The sequence below is a fragment of the Pleurodeles waltl genome, chromosome 12 (assembly GCF_031143425.1).
Source record: "Pleurodeles waltl isolate 20211129_DDA chromosome 12, aPleWal1.hap1.20221129, whole genome shotgun sequence".
In the NCBI taxonomy this organism is placed as follows: Eukaryota; Metazoa; Chordata; class Amphibia; order Caudata; family Salamandridae; genus Pleurodeles; species Pleurodeles waltl.
The window spans coordinates 425258277-425271385 of NC_090451.1; positions in this window are offsets into that span (position 1 = coordinate 425258277).

The following is a 13109-nucleotide window of genomic DNA, read 5'->3' on the forward strand; positions in this document are numbered from 1 at the left end:
TCCTCTACCAGGAGCACGAACGCCGGCGGCGAAGACCACGGTGAGTACTGCACCTACGACACAGGGGAGGGGGGAGGGAAAAAACAGGGACATAAACACGCAACACCCCCACCCTCACCCACTACAACACACACACTAATACATATCATTACATCACAGTCACACTCCCCAAACCCCCCGGAAGAATGCAAAGACAATAGAAAATGAGTGTAACCATTGTAATATATTAAAAGCTAGGAGGCCGAAATATATAGATACACCATGTACAAAATATATACCAAGCATAGTAGTCCAGGTAGGGCTCTAAGAAAGTCCGTGGAACACTGGGACCACACGGTATGGGGGAGGCCCACACAAGATCCCCGACCATGACAGAGAGAACACTGCAGGGGCATCAGAGAGCAACTAAACAGGCACCTCAAGGGGAGGGAAAGGGGGGGCACCTCAGCCGCTTGAGTGCACGACGCCAAATCCACGAGGGGGCCACATGGCCACTGTTACATCCTGGGGAGTGCAAAGCCACAGTCTCTCAAGTCTCTACAGTGGGTGGTTTGCCCACTGTTCAATCCTGGGGAGTGCAAAGCCACAGTCTCACAAGTTTCTACAGTGGGTGGTTTGCCCACTGTTCAATCCTGGGGAGTGCAAAGCCACAGTCTCTCAAGTCTCCACGGTGGGTGGGTTGCCCACTGTTCAATCCTGGGGAGTGCAAAGCCACAGTCTCTCAAGTCTCCACAGTGGGTGGTTTGCCCACTGTTCAATCCTGGGGAGTGAAAAGCACAGTCTCACATGTCTCTATAGTGGGTGGTTTGCCCACTGTTCAATCCTGGGGAGCCACAGTCTGACAAGTGGATAACAGTCTCCACTGGTTCTGGAGGGGGCATGGTGCCCAGAGTGCTTCATCCTGCTAAGGACAGAGGTAGTGGATGACAGTCTCCACTGGTTCTGGAGGGGGACTGGTGCCCAGAGTGCTTCATCCTGCTAAGGACAGAGGTAGTGGATGACAGTCTCCACTGGTTCTGGAGGGGGACTAGTGCCCAGAGTGCTTCATCCTGCTAAGGACAGAGGTAGTGGATGACAGTCTCCACTGGTTCTGGAGGGGGCATGGTGCCCAGAGTGCTTCATCCTGCTAAGGACAGAGGTAGTAGATGACGGTCTCCAGTGGTTCTGGAGGGGGCCTGGTGCCCAGAGTGCTTCAGAGGGGGCATGGTGTCCAGAGTGCTTCATCCTGCTAAGGACAGAGGTAGTGGATGACAGTCTCCACTGGTTCTGGAGGGGGCATGGTGCCCAGAGTGCTTCATCCTGCCAAGGATTGGGGAAGTGGATGCTTTTCTCCACTGGTTCTGGAGGGGGCGTGGTGCCCAGAGTGCATCATTCACCCCGTGACAGACTCAGTTGCGTCAGTGCCCTTGTCGCTCATCGGCCAGCCGTGCTTGAGATGCAATGCCCTGTTCAGCAGTGCTTGAGACGGCGGTGCCCTGTGCAGCGGTGCTTGAGATGGCAGTGCCCTGTGCAGCGGTACTTGAGATGGCGGTGCCCTGTGCAGCGGTGCTTAAGATGGCGGTGCCCTGTTCAGCGGTGCTTGAGACGGCGGTGCCCTGTTCAGCGATGCTTGAGATGGCGTTGCCCTGTTCAGCGGTGCTTGAGACAGCGGTGCCCTGTTCAGCGGTGCTTGAGATGGCGGTGCCTTGTTCAGCGGTGCTTGAGATGGCGGTCTCCATTGCAGGGTCTCAGCTGCTGGCGGTCCTTCATGGCCCAGCGGGGCTTTTGCTGGCGGTCCTTCATGGCCCAGCGGGGCTTGTGCTGGCAGTGGCCTCCTGGGCAGGTGTGCTGGCGGGCCCCTCCTGGGCAGGTGGGCTAGTGCTGGTGGGCCTGTCCTGGGCAGCTGGGCTTGTGCTGGCGGTGGCCTCCTGGACAGCTGGGCTTGTGCTGGTGGTGGCCTCCTGGGCAGCTGGGCTTGTGCTGGCAGTGGCCTCCTTGGCAGCTGGGCTGGTGCTGGCGGGCCCCTCCTGGGCAGGTGGGCTAGTGCTGGCGGGCCTGGCCTTGGCAGCTGGGCTTGTGCTGGCGGGCCCCTCCTGGGCAGGTGGGCTAGTGCTGGTGGGACTGTCCTGGGCAGCTGGGCTTGTGCTGGCGGTCCTGTCCTGGGCAGCTGGGCTTGTGCTGGCGGGCCTCTCCTGGGCAGCTGGGCTTGTGCTGGCGGTTCTGTCCTGGGCAGCTGGGCTTGTGCTGGCGGTCCGGTCCTGGGCAGCTGGGCTTGTGCTGGAGGTGGCCTCCTGGGCAGCGGGGATGACGGCGGTCTTCTCCACCGTGCTGCTCTTCCCAGACTTGCTGGGTTTCTTGTGGCCCTTCCCCACCTTGGAAGGTGTCACAGCTGACTTCACACTCCAACCGGGACCCCTGGGACAAGCTTTGGTGGCTGGAGTCTTCCCCCTCTCCCGCCGGGCACAGGCCAACTTCTGATGCTAGACAGGTGGGGGACTGTCTGTGCTGTGGCTCCGTGCCACACTGGCTGCCCTGGCGGCCGGTGCACTCCAGATTCCGGTGACTACAGGCACCACTGGTCCCGGAGATGTTGTGGCTGAGGTGCTAGTTCGGGACCTATGAGACAGACTGGTGGGGGAGGTGTGGGAAAGAGGTCAAGGTTGGACAGGAAAAGTTTTTGGGACACACTGGGATGGGTAGCTGGAGGGGGTTTGGGAGTGGAGGAAGAGGTGGTGGTTGTAGGAGGTGTACGTTTGGTGACTTTGGGTGAAGGTGCATGCGCTGGAGGCTGTCGTGAGGTGGATGGCTGTTTGGTGTGTGTGCCTGCGTTTGTGTATCTTGGGAGGGGGCATCACAAACACACTGACACACTGGGAGAGGGCGTGTGAATGGTAGTGGGGGTGGTGACTGCACGTGAGCGGGTGTGGTGGTAGGTGTGCTGGAGAGGGACGTAGTGGCTGTAGAGGTAGTGCATGCAGGTGTGAGTGTAGATGAGACTGGGAGGCAGGAGGGAGACGAGGAGGAGGGGGACACAGTGGAGGCAGTGGATGTTGGTGTGTCTGCATGTGTGTGATGCTTGCTTGAGTGCCTGTGGGATGTGTGGTGCTTATGTTTGCCTGAGCTTCCCTTGTGTGTTGACGTGTGTGCATGCTGGTCTGTAGGTGTGCTTGGGATAGGCTAAGGTACAGGGGATTGGGTCGGGGTGGAGGAAGTTGGAGGGGGGAGGCTAGACACAGGGACAATGGCTGCCATCAGTGCTGAGGCCAGAGTCTGAAAAGCTCGCTGAAGAGCCGCCTGACCAGAATGAATGCCCTCCAGGAATGCATTGGTTTGTTGCAACTGCCTTTCTACACCCTGGATGGCATTCAAAATGGTAGACTGCTCAACAGTGAGGGACCTGAGGAGGTCAATGGCCTCCTCACTGAGGGCAGCAGGGGTGCCTGGGCCTAATGTCCATGACAGGATGGCTCACATGAAGGTCAACAGGAGAGTTAGAGTGTTGAGACGGGGCCACTCACCTGAAAAGCAGGATGTCTGCAGGGGCGATGGTATGCCCCGACCTCCTAGAACACCTCTCGGCAATTCCAGGTGGACAAAGACACCCCGGCAGGTATCCCAAAAGGAAAGGGGGAGTGGAAGAGAAAGAGACAAAACACTGCCACGTCTTGCCTGTCCGGCCAGGCACCCTGTATCTTCGGGGGGCAGGTCGTTGTTGACAGAGTGATAGTAGAGTTAGTGCACTCAACTTCCTTGAAACTAATCTCTCTTTCTCTCTGCACGGGAGTGGTAGAAGAACAACAGGATGCTCCAGCACTTTTCTTGAATAATAATAGCTGTTGGCACAATTACTAACACTGCATTACCAAAAACCCAAACTAAGTACCATAACAATAAGTATGCAACACTAGGGCTGGCTTCACAGAGATTCACTGTTGCACACTACAATTAGAACTGGGGTTGCACTTATCATGCACAATAAAGACAAACAAGGGCATTAATGATATCACGTATAACTTTCCTGCATGCATAGGGTTAAACTAAAAGGAACAAAAACAATCCAAGAAATACAAATGTCCATTCTGGGTTTAAACAGTTAGAGTGGCACAGTTTGGTTTTGTTTCACTGTGTGTGTGAAAAACCCTTCAAAAGCAAATTCCTCAAACCTGAAACACAGGCATGAATGACACAATTTAAATCGAAGAGTTATATTATTAGAGAAAGAAAAGTCATGTAAATGTTCTTTTAAAATTGCACTGTCATGTTTTGTAGTACTTGAGCTCAAGCAGATTTCCTGAAGCACATTTAGGCAAGTATCGACAATAATAATGTAGAATGTTCAGAAATGCATTTGTCTCTTCAAGATAAGCACTCTGCCAAAATACGAGGTTTGAAATACACCAGCTGTTCTAGGAAAGCACGGTGCTCAAAGAACAAACTCCCTGGAGAATACTAGTCACATAGCTGCAGTCTTTTCTGGAGTGCTGGAGGAATGCCTGGTGTCAGCTGGTACAGGAATGAAGAAAATAATTGCCTCAAAAGTCCTGAATACGAGGATGACAGCAGGGGCTGGACTGCCAAATCAGATGCTGAGATCAGGAAGCAAAACAAAGCCAAGCAGGGAGGCATGCTTCACTCTGCTATTTATAGCCAATCAGGAAAGCAGTTGAGTTTCCACATGTGGATGAGTCAGCACACCCAATTAGAAGCACATGTCTACACCACACCCAATTAGAAGCACATGTCTACACCTGCTCACATGAGCAAATAAGCATTGGTAAAACAAGCATTGATAAAACCACTTGCGTAACACTGCACATTATGTTTACTTAGAAACATGAAGGTTTAACCAAGAAGAGAGATATGATTTAACCCTAATCCCTGGGGATGCTGACAGATAATGCAGGAGGCCCCTTGGGGATTCCTGACATAGAGAGGATTTAATATTACAAGTCCATAGATACCATACATGACAGTCCTATTTCTTCTTAATCAGGATTACACTTAATAAATGCATGAAGGAATCCCCAATGTTATCCTATGAGAAGGGTAGGCCTCATAGTAGTAAAAAATTAATTTGGGAGTTTTTCACAACCAGGACTTATACGACTAAAAAGTATATGTCTTTTTACCTGCACCGCTCCCTGCCCCATGGGCTACTTAGGAACTACCTTAGGTGTATCTTCCGTGAAATTAAAATGGAGTTTAAGGCTTGGCAAGGGGTTTTAAGTAACAAGTGGATATGGCAGTGAAACCATACGTACAGGTTCTTCAGTGGCAGGCCTGAGACATGTCCTAAGGCCATCTAAAACAGATCAGCAAAAGTGAGGCAAGGCAAGCAAAAAGTTTGGGGGAAGACTAATTTAAGGCTGGCAGGTCTAACATCTTCAATACAGCTGTATGCTGTGAGTGTGGCAGAAGAGTGACCCCCCCAAGCATATCCTGTGCTGCATGTATGATCAGCACTTTTGGTACTCTTAGTGCTTGCACAACTTTGTCCCTTTTCTGCTATGGATGCCAACTGTACTGCAGTGTCTGGTGTTGCACTTCTAGATTTGGGCCCACATTCCATTACTGTGCTGGTTGTCTGACTGCTTGTTGGCGAACCCTAAGTTGACTTGGCAAATCTTAAATTCTTCTTCTGAAAACCTATCAGTCCTCTCATTGCAATGTTCAGCAATTTTGGGGAAGAACTGACCAAAATTAGAAACAGGATAAAAGAGAATGCAGCTGCCATGAAGGGATGGCTTAAAAATGCCATACTTCATGCTCCTGCATGTTATTTCCTATTTGTCATAGGAGGTAAAGATCTCTGTCCTGAATTCCTAGCTCTCCACACAATGTCCTGAGATCTTCACTCTTGATGCTGAACAGAAATGTGCCACAACAGAAAATATGTACCACAGATAGCAAACTGTAGGTCACCACAGTCACAGGCTGAGCCCACAACTACTCTGACACAACCATGTGAGACGCATAGGAATGCGAAAATAAACAAACACATACAACCCATGGTGTGTGACTGTGAACATAATGGCGTATAATTCCACATTGATGGGCGGGGCATGGTGCATGGGAAAGTCTGGTGTTGGTAAGATTGTCAGTGCAGTGTACCCTCTGCGGTTGGCCTGATGAGTCACACATTAGGATGGCAGTTGCAAGTCTGTCTGCTCATGGTAGCTCTGTGGGGCACTTACCACCACATTGTTGATGGATCAAATGGAGCCAGTGCCAGTTTTGAGTTGCATTGAGTGTGACAAGACACGCTGCACTTAGCCCTGCAAGTCAGGCAGTGGAAAGGACAAAGGAGCAGGGCATGGGACCCCCTGCACTGCCCATGCCAGGAGCATGGGCTGTGCAGGGGCACCCAGGAACACACCACATCATCATCAAACTTTGCATTGGGGTTTCACCACTATGCAAATGCTCGTGGAAATACAAGAACAGACCTGGAGTGTAGCATTGAATATAATACTGGTCTTGTGTCACAGGACAAGTGGCATTCCCAGACTGTAAGCTGCTGTAAACTTGACAGTGCAAGGCCATTGGCCCATGGGGCATTCCCTATTGACAACAGTTGCCACTACCACCTGTGCTGTTAGAGACAGTCAGGTGGTCATAGGACTGCCCCACTTAAAATGAGGGACCAGTATGTCTACATGTAGAATCACCATCAAACTAGCTTGAAGCCATGACCTAAGTTCAACTCCAGTGAACTGGCTATGTCCATAAACTAATGTACCATCAGGCAATGTCACATACATAATGATTTACACAGCAGAAATATTATACCCATGCTGGCCATCCCTTGGTCCACCCCTGTGCCTTTGTCAAATTAGCTGCACTGCCACTATGCTGCATCTCATGTATCATAGTGCAAGGATGGCTGCATTGAGGGGGAGATCATAGGTGTGTAGGAAGGCACACCTACGTGCACAGACAGAAGATTAAATGGAACTCTGCTATGTCCATGTATGCACACGTACACATACATCAACATGAGGAGCTACCTATGGTAACAAGAGCATAGTGTCCTGGCACTGCCATCCTTGGGGTGGTGCATGGTCTCAGCACCCTATGGGTGTATGTGAGACATGTAAGACTGGGAAAGGGGCAAATTGCCATGTGTGGTGCTTTGCCTTGAGCATTGTAGTACCCATTGCAAGGTCTCACCATGCAAATGGATGCATAGGGAGGGTTGACAACGACGGGATGGTGTAAAGCCACAAAAAGGATATGCATCACACCTAGTACATAAGGCGCAGCCAATTGCGCCACCTGAGCTTCCCTTTACATGACACTCAGGTGGGGGCAAAGGGCTGATATACTGCAACCATGATGTACAGGAACAATATTTGGGAACTAAGATGACAATGAGCCTCCAAAAGCAAGTCAGTGACGTGACATATCAACTGTCACAACACTGAAAGATTGATTTTACGCGATCTTAGTTCAGAGGATGATGGCACTCCTGCTGATGTGCCTGTCCTGGAGTACCCTGATGACCAGCTGACAACCATCAGCCAAGAGACCCTCCAAGAAGTCCTCGTATCCCTCCAGACACAAGAAGGAGTAATAATGTAGCAGCCAACCCAGAGGCCCCACCCAACTCCCCAATAGTATGACCTACCATCACTGACACAGCTGAGGACTCGGAGGACCCAGGGACCAGCTTTGAGAGGACAGTGGTAGGAGTCCAGTGGGAGCTGGCCAAGGAGGTGCGGTGGGGATGCAAACTATGGCAGCCAGACTAGAGGGTGTGCGCATGTGCCTTGTTAGCGCCAATGAACAGACTGTAGTCAAATGAGGCACACACTCCCAATGCATGTCCAGCAGTGTCTGAGGGACATAGCTGCTGCCATGAGGGAGAGGCCACAACAACTGCCCTCCTAAACTGGCAGCAGCTTGATTGAGGACAAGGTGGACTTCATGCACCGGGAAGTAGTCTCCGTCAGGGCAGACATGGCTGCCTACCACAGGGATGTTGCTGCTATCCTCAAAAATCAGCAGGTCCTCCTTGCTGCAGTGATGTCATATGTAGTTCCACAGATGTCAGTTGCTGGGAATTGGGAGTCCACATCTCCAGCCACTCAAGTGTGTGTGCCCCCTCTACCTCCCCACCACGACCATCAATGGCAGAGGAGACACCACACACATCAGAGGATGAAGATGTGGAACAGATCATCTTCACCCATAAGAGTTCCCGGTAGCACCAGCCCATGCCACTTGGGCAGTGTTTTCCTTTGTCCTGTGCATGAGATCATGCCAGTGTTAGCACCGTTGGATATATGCACTCTTCACCGACACACTGTTGACCTTTCTGCTATGGACTGCAATTGTCTCTCACTTTCCAATTGGTAATTCATGTTCCTCTGCACTAAATGACACTTCACCCAAGCATATCCCATGACATGTCCCTCAACTCTAGACGTGTGTTGTGTCACAATTGTATTGATTACACCAGTGGGGTCATTGACCTGGAAAATTTATATACGGCACTACGACACTTGTAAATAAACACCTCCTACACAACCAGCATGTCTTTGTGTATTGTGACCCATCTACTACACTTAGGAATTGTGATGTGTGTAACCATGTGTTTAGTCACAGAGTGTCAGTACAAGAGTGCAGGAATATGGGGGCACATATCTATGGCCAATGTTCCTACATGATGATAATGCTGGTCTCATATCCTACAAGCAATTCACGAGTATGTAAAAAATGTAGAACACATGTATGCTTCACCTACTGTATACGGCAGGAATGGCTGTGAAACAGTTCTCACGCAATATCGTCAGCTTGGAGTACCAGTAGAACACATTGGTGTGAAACAAAGGTACTTAACCTCATCTGTAATTGCCACTTGTCAGTTTTGCAGGATATATTTTAAATGCAGGCGGTTGTCAGATATGTCACACTGCCCAACATTCTTACACAGAACCCTAACACTGACAGCTGAATTACCACACCTACCTGTCCAATCCAAAGTAAACATAGTAACCTTGAGTGGTGGGTACACTGGGTAGCAGATGTATAGACAAGTAGATGTGTAGTTGCTGCCAATGTGACACCTCAGTTGTAAACAGGGAGATGAACATGTCAAGAGAGGGATTTGGAGGCAGGACGGAATCCCTACACCAACACACAATTTTCACTGTGTACTCATGGGAAGACCCTGAGACACAAGCACATGATCCAAAAAGGAAAGGAGTACCCAAAAATATTTATTTACAATGAAACTAAACTAAGAAATTCTAGAAAAGCTATCCTAACCTAAACTAACATAACCTATTCTAACTACACTTAACCAGCAACTAAACCTAACTAACCTATGCTCAGCTTACCTAGCACATTTAACAACACACTCTAAACATTGTCCCCCCACCCCCTTATGTTACGAGACACATGCAGCACAACATATACTAAACTACACAGATGCTAACTACATCTAAACAAATATATATATATATATATATATATATATATATATATATATATATATATATATATATATATTTTTTTAAACACATTTATATCCCAACATGACCCCCCCACCAATCCACATACAAAGTAACAGGAGGAGGAGGCAGAACTGGTAGGTGAGAGTTCGAAAGACAATCATAGCTTTGGCTTCCTGAGGGTTTTCTTAATGTACTTGAGTCTCTTGGTATTGGCTACCACCTCCTCAAAACTGTCCAACCTTTTCAATACCAGTGTAATGTCCCTCCGCAGATCTTACAGCATTTTCTGGTCCATGGCAGTAGGTATTGTGGGCTGATGTACTGATGTCGAAGCTTTTGCAGCTGTGGCTGTAGTCGTGGTGGCAGCTGTGTCCCCCTGCATTGCTGTGGAGCTGGGTCTCTTGTGTGGCCACTGACAGTGTGGGTCCCCATTTGGATGAATGCACGCCATGTCCCGGGTGATCTCTCAGCGCAATATCCGTGAACCATCCTCTGGAACTCAGATTCCATTGCCAGGATATGTCGGTAGCGGACTGCCCTCTTTTGGAATGCTCGCAGTTCGTTATTGCTCATGTTGGCAGCTGTTAAATTGAGACAGGCAACAATCAGTGTCAGCATTGTGTTAAGTACGTACAGATTATTGGCTCACACTCTACATCTATTTACACATGCACTCCAACTCACATTCTGGAAAAGACAATGGCCCTGATAAATGCAACGCCAACGCTGCCTTAGCATCATTTCTTTGACACCAAAGCGCCTCACAACAAGATTAGGAAGCAAACCAAATGAGGTGTGCATTGCTTTTGTGCAAAATAAAATGATACAAATGCAGCGGAAAACTCACATAGATCAGGCCCAAATTTCTTCATCATCCGTGTCAATTTTCAACCATACATCACCAGTAACTTGCACATGTTATTGGGAGGATAGGATGTAGTTGGTAACCATAAAGGGTCAGTGCTGATAGGTACACATGCAAGCCTGATCAATATAACTGTCACTTACACTGTGAGCATCACATCTACCTACAAATTTGGTATTCTTCTCCCCCTGTGCTTCAGGGGGAATGGCCATGCAATCCATCATCTCAACTGTCCTGGTCATCCAACAAGGCATGCCCACTCATACATGGAGTCAGGGAGTGGACCATATGTTAGGAGGGCTGACAACTAGGAATCTGGTATCCATAGGCCTATCACATCTACATTCATGTGTCCATGTGTCCATCAATACCTGATCTGCCAACACTGTTCCTTACACACCCATTTCCATGCCAGAATACGTTTCGCCTTGACCTACATGCACGCCAATTACATTCCACATAAGTGTTACGTACATGGAGTGCAAAATACAGAGCACCACGCTGGAGGACAATTGCCGGCCCAGTCCTTCATTTACATGACAATACAGGGATGCACCCAGTTGGGTTCAAAATGGTGCATCCCTGTGTTGAGAGAATGATGGAGTGCCCCACTGCCATTATTCTCACAGCATTGCACTTCTTAGTCACAAACGGCCCTACATGTGGCTTGTCATCTCCTTGTTTACACAATACTGCCCATTGAGCAACAGGAGCCTCACAAGATATGGGTGGTCATTACAACCCTGGCGGTCGGTGTTAAAGCGGTGGTAAGACCGCCAACAGGCCGGCGTTAAAAAAATTGCAATTACAACCCTGGCGGAAACCGCCAACAAAGACAGCCACTTTAACACTCCGACCGCCACGGCGGTACAAACAAACAGCGCGGCGGTCACCGCCAACAGACAGGCGCGAGACAATGCACCGCCCACACTATTATGACAGGCCAATCTGCCACTTTTTCCGGGGTGGATTCACCGCAGATAAAAACACGCCAGAAACAGGAATCCCGAAGGGAAAACGCTCACCTCTACAAACCCCACGAGGAACGAGGACGCCATGGACCCGGAACTCCAAATTCTACCTGCAATAGTCTTCCTGCTCCTCTACCAGGAGCACGAACGCCGGCGGCGAAGACCACGGTGAGTACTGCACCTACGACACAGGGGAGGGGGGAGGGAAAAAACAGGGACATAAACACGCAACACCCCCACCCTCACCCACTACAACACACACACTAATACATATCATTACATCACAGTCACACTCCCCAAACCCCCCGGAAGAATGCAAAGACAATAGAAAATGAGTGTAACCATTGTAATATATTAAAAGCTAGGAGGCCGAAATATATAGATACACCATGTACAAAATATATACCAAGCATAGTAGTCCAGGTAGGGCTCTAAGAAAGTCCGTGGAACACTGGGACCACACGGTATGGGGGAGGCCCACACAAGATCCCCGACCATGACAGAGAGAACACTGCAGGGGCATCAGAGAGCAACTAAACAGGCACCTCAAGGGGAGGGAAAGGGGGGGCACCTCAGCCGCTTGAGTGCACGACGCCAAATCCACGAGGGGGCCACATGGCCACTGTTACATCCTGGGGAGTGCAAAGCCACAGTCTCTCAAGTCTCTACAGTGGGTGGTTTGCCCACTGTTCAATCCTGGGGAGTGCAAAGCCACAGTCTCACAAGTTTCTACAGTGGGTGGTTTGCCCACTGTTCAATCCTGGGGAGTGCAAAGCCACAGTCTCTCAAGTCTCCACGGTGGGTGGGTTGCCCACTGTTCAATCCTGGGGAGTGCAAAGCCACAGTCTCTCAAGTCTCCACAGTGGGTGGTTTGCCCACTGTTCAATCCTGGGGAGTGAAAAGCACAGTCTCACATGTCTCTATAGTGGGTGGTTTGCCCACTGTTCAATCCTGGGGAGCCACAGTCTGACAAGTGGATAACAGTCTCCACTGGTTCTGGAGGGGGCATGGTGCCCAGAGTGCTTCATCCTGCTAAGGACAGAGGTAGTGGATGACAGTCTCCACTGGTTCTGGAGGGGGACTGGTGCCCAGAGTGCTTCATCCTGCTAAGGACAGAGGTAGTGGATGACAGTCTCCACTGGTTCTGGAGGGGGACTAGTGCCCAGAGTGCTTCATCCTGCTAAGGACAGAGGTAGTGGATGACAGTCTCCACTGGTTCTGGAGGGGGCATGGTGCCCAGAGTGCTTCATCCTGCTAAGGACAGAGGTAGTAGATGACGGTCTCCAGTGGTTCTGGAGGGGGCCTGGTGCCCAGAGTGCTTCAGAGGGGGCATGGTGTCCAGAGTGCTTCATCCTGCTAAGGACAGAGGTAGTGGATGACAGTCTCCACTGGTTCTGGAGGGGGCATGGTGCCCAGAGTGCTTCATCCTGCCAAGGATTGGGGAAGTGGATGCTTTTCTCCACTGGTTCTGGAGGGGGCGTGGTGCCCAGAGTGCATCATTCACCCCGTGACAGACTCAGTTGCGTCAGTGCCCTTGTCGCTCATCGGCCAGCCGTGCTTGAGATGCAATGCCCTGTTCAGCAGTGCTTGAGACGGCGGTGCCCTGTGCAGCGGTGCTTGAGATGGCAGTGCCCTGTGCAGCGGTACTTGAGATGGCGGTGCCCTGTGCAGCGGTGCTTAAGATGGCGGTGCCCTGTTCAGCGGTGCTTGAGACGGCGGTGCCCTGTTCAGCGATGCTTGAGATGGCGTTGCCCTGTTCAGCGGTGCTTGAGACAGCGGTGCCCTGTTCAGCGGTGCTTGAGATGGCGGTGCCTTGTTCAGCGGTGCTTGAGATGG